This window comes from Notamacropus eugenii, chromosome 2 (assembly GCF_028372415.1).
Source record: "Notamacropus eugenii isolate mMacEug1 chromosome 2, mMacEug1.pri_v2, whole genome shotgun sequence".
NCBI classification, from domain to species: Eukaryota; Metazoa; Chordata; class Mammalia; order Diprotodontia; family Macropodidae; genus Notamacropus; species Notamacropus eugenii.
This window is the reverse complement of record NC_092873.1, coordinates 258,207,151-258,211,607: the sequence shown is the minus strand read 5'-3', so window position 1 is coordinate 258,211,607 and position 4,457 is coordinate 258,207,151. Positions and strand designations below refer to the sequence as shown.

The 4,457-nt window shown below is 38.0% G+C and overlaps 1 pseudogene; it reads right to left on the bottom strand.

Annotated features, from left to right (window-relative positions):
• Positions 1–1,390: 1,390 nt before the first annotated feature.
• Positions 1,391–2,407, bottom strand: LOC140523869 (protein MEMO1-like; annotated as a pseudogene).
• Between the last annotated feature and the right edge of the window lie 2,050 nt (positions 2,408–4,457).

Sequence of the window (4,457 nt, the reverse complement as noted above, 5' to 3'; positions counted from 1 at the left end):
AGAAGTACATTGTATTTGCATCATAGATAGCCTATATGTACAGAGAGATTTGTATGTTGTCTCTTTCATTAGAATATGACCTCCTTCAAGTTACAGTTTAGACAGATAGATAGGTAGATAAAAGGATAGATAGGTAGATAAAAGGATAGATAGATAGATAGATAGATAGATAGATAGATAGATAGATAGATAGATAGATAGATAGATAGATAGATATTGCTGTGTTTGTCCTTTGTTGCCGAAGAAGACCATGCTAACAAAGAAAAGATGACATGACTTGCATTTGACTTTGTTTTGAGTGAGGGAGGGTTGATAGATAGATAGATGATAGAGAGAGAGAGAGACAGACAGACAGACAGACAGATAGATTTTTCCCCTTTCTTTGCATCCCCAGTCATTCTGGAACAGAATAAGCAATAAATGCCCATTCATCAACTGATAAATAAGGTGGACACTGATTAGAGAATGACTAAACTGTCATACATAAATATAATTGAAAATTATAACATTACCTGAAATAATGAATATTAAGAAGTCAGAGAACACTGATACAAAATGTAATAAAAATAAGGAAAACAATATACAACAATAACTAAAAGACATAGTAGAAAAATCAAAACTGAATATTGTATAATTACAATGATTGAGCTTGGTCCCAAAAGCAATGTGAGAAAATGAGCCTCCTTGTTTTTCATTTTAGAGGAGGGAGACTTAAGGTATAGAACATTGAATATATGATCCAACTTGGTTGACTTGTTGATTAACTTTACTGAAGTGATTTTTCTCCTTTCTTTTCTACATTTTTGTTACATGAAAACATATAAAGGATGTATTCTGAGATGAAAATGATATAAAAATTAATAAATTTTTTGTTATATAGCCCTTTATTAGCAACTAAAATAGAAGGTATCTGTTGTATAGCACAGTAAGTAGTTGACTATATTGGAGATTCATTATATTCTAACAAATATCATTTATAAATGCAATTCTCATTATTAAAAAGGTTCCACCCTTTTTTGCTTGTTTACAGTTTTCAAAATTATTCTGAATGCTAAATATATGTGCACAGGTCTGCAAAGAGAGTAAATTTAAAATATGGTAAATGCTTAAGAGAATGTATTTGAAAAACCATCTGCCACCATGACTTTACATCCATCACCACTTTTTAAAATCATAAAATATTTTGATGCTAGCCTTCCTTCCTTCCTTCTATTGTCCTAAACAAGAAAGCATTTTATAATGAGTTTTAATTAAGAAAGGACTACAGCTACTAAACAAGAAGGGAAGAAAGTTCTATTAATTTTGAGGTTTCAGTATCCCAAAGACCAGGAACTGTATCTTTGTAAGGGTTAGTCTAGGACCTCATTTAGACAATGAGCATATACAGGTGGTATCCCTGAGTATTCAGAACTTCAGTGGACTGTAAGTGCTCCAGCTACATAACTCACTGAACTCTCTTGCCAGTTTCTACACTGGCTTGACTGGGCATAATTCAAAAATGAAAAGCTCATATTTATTGCATTCTTCTGGAGCTCTGTGATAACATTTAGTAACACCCCAAATGGAATGTCTTCCTCATATTGGGGATATTTCTTCAATTAATTGCTAAAAGATCCGGGATCTAGTTGTTCTATAATACTCATGCCCATTTTATCTAGATGTTCAATGGATCTATAAATCTCCCCCTGGGATTCACCATAGTAACTGTAATAGAACCTTTGACCCCAGTGGCAGAAATCAAAAGAAACCACAAAGAGACTACTATGATGCACTAGATATTTACTGAAGAGTTTTCCAAATTCCTGTTCTTTTGACTCAGAGCTCCAAACAATACAGGAATAATGGTAAACTCCTTACGGCTTTCCATGGTTTTAAGCAGCATAAGGCAATATATTTCAATACCCTGTAAAATATTGTGTTCAACTTCATCTGTCTGCAGAGACATGCACTTAAAAATTCCGGTCCTCCATAGCTTTCCATAAATCTTTTGATGAATATGAAGGTCATACAGAGGTGTTTTATACACACACACACACACACACACACACACACACACACACACATATATTATACACACACACGCACACACACACACACACACACACACATATATTATACACACACACGCACACACACTGGAAAGTGCACATTGAGATAGCAGCACATGATGAGAAGGCCCCAAGGATGAATATTGTCAGGGTAATGGATCCACTTGTTTGTAAGCAGGAGCAGCGCCAGACCCACAGTAAGTATATCCTGCATGGTGAGCAGTAATGGCTCTAGCAGGCCTTTTTGTGGATTGTCCTTGTGAAAGCCAGCCTTCTAATGGTGCATTCAGTTGAGGACCTGAGGCTGTGTACCAACTCCAGGTGTGACTGCCTTTCCCGCAGATTACCCTGCTGGACATCGTGGAACCTGTTACTGCCTCTGGTGCATGAGGATGGATGTAGAGGATTAGCTGAGACGGCTGAAAGAATGGCATGGGGAGGAGACGAGGCACCTCGGAGGCTGTTGGGGAAAGGGATTGGCCCGACCCAGGAGGAAGAGGAAGAGGAGGAAAAGATGGCACCGGCGTCTGCCCTGTCTTAGATCACCTGTGCGCTGACGGCTGCCAAAATAAGGGGCCTGCGGCCGCCTCACAGACCAGGGAAGATCCCTAGTGCCACCTGGGAGTCTCCACTTCTCCTCAGGGTCAGGGCCCGCCGCCTCTCCACCTCTCTGCCTCCACTCGCAAAAAAAATTAATAATATTTAAAAGAAAAGAAAAGGAGACTGCCACAGAACTCCTCAACTACATAAACGGACCCCCAAATACAGTATCTCTTTGGTTTTTAATTAATGATGAAAACATGAAACATGCAAACAATCTTAAAAACAACATAGTTTTCATAATTTAGTGGAAAATATGCATAGTATTCTGATAATTCTAAATTGCAAAATGGATTGTCTTTCTACTTATCCAAATTCCTAGCCATACAAAAACAACTTAATTTTTTTTTAAGGAAATAGAGTTTAGCGCCAAAAGACTTTTTTTCAGTAAGACCTCAGCTTTTGGGATGGCAGTTACGATAGAAATTCTTTTTCTGACTTTGTCCAGCTTTGAACTAGAGCAAACACATTTGTTTGTCTCTCTGCCTTTCTACCCTTTTCTTTAAGCTTACCAGAACACGGAGAGCCTGACAGGTCTGAAACAACACTATGAGAGACATTGTCCCACTGATGCCATCTGCTAACTAAGATTCCCACAGGCATCTTTTGCTATGGTTGTTAACTTTTAACATACTACCTCTAGGCAAATCACAAGTCTATATGCAGATACTAGAAAGTGTATTGGCCTCAGTTTGTCTTCCCTCAAGCCATTTCTGTTTGATGAATGTTTAAATCTCTTTGACCACCATCATGGAAGCCCACCTAAGATTCCCTTCAAGGCAATCATCTAGTTTATATAGCACTGAGTTCCTCTTGCTTCTAAGAATCCTTCCATTTTTGGATGTAGACTTTTGTTTCTTCTCTATTGTCCTCCATGTAAAGTATAAACATGTGACTGTATCCTGAAGGTCATTCAAAGAACTCCATTGGCCTCATGTACGAATGACTGGAAACATATCAAAGCATCAGTCTGCCTCCAGCTTTTGAACACCCAGAGTTTGTCTTTAAGCTAATGTTCAGGAAGTGGGGCAGGGAGGGAAGGAAGACGGGGATTGCTATAGGCAATGCTGAGCTGAAAACAGTAAAAATGTTATTTAACAGAAATCCAGTCATCTGGCTATCCAGTATTAATGAGTGCCTTCTGCATGTTTCCTCAGATAAAGCTGTGATTCATCGAACAGATGTACCATAAAGGCTCAAAGGTCAAAAAGATGGCAAAGGAAATTTCTAAAAAAACCATAATCATGATAATAATCATACTCAGATAAACTTTCCCCAAACTTCATCATACTCCCACCTTTACCCTCCCCTCTCCACCAGCCTCCTTTCCTGCCCCTGTTACTTTGGATATTTGCATATTGGGAAATAAACACTTTCCGTGTTCTGACCTAAGCGGTTCCATTTGAAAAACCAGCCAGACGGGATGTTTTAAAATGTTACCAAATGATTAAACACAAATCCTTAAATGAAGAGAGCTGGTTTTTATTAAATATCCCAGAGCAGCTCTGTCTGCCCACACTCATGCCCATGTCTGGCTGCTGGCTGATAAACGTTTTGGCTTTAAGATATTACTTATTAGCATGCCTGTATATTTCTACCTCACACAGTAACCCAAGGGTGATTGCTATCTGTTAATTGAATTCCATGCCAGCAACTGTGTCTTTGTGTGCCTGCCATTATAATTCTGAGAAATGTAACTTCATTTCCTATTTACAAATAGCAGCAAAAAAATGAGTGTATATGATTAGGCATTCACTTATATGGGTATGTGAATATATTTAGAAGCAGCCCCACTTAAAGCCACATTAT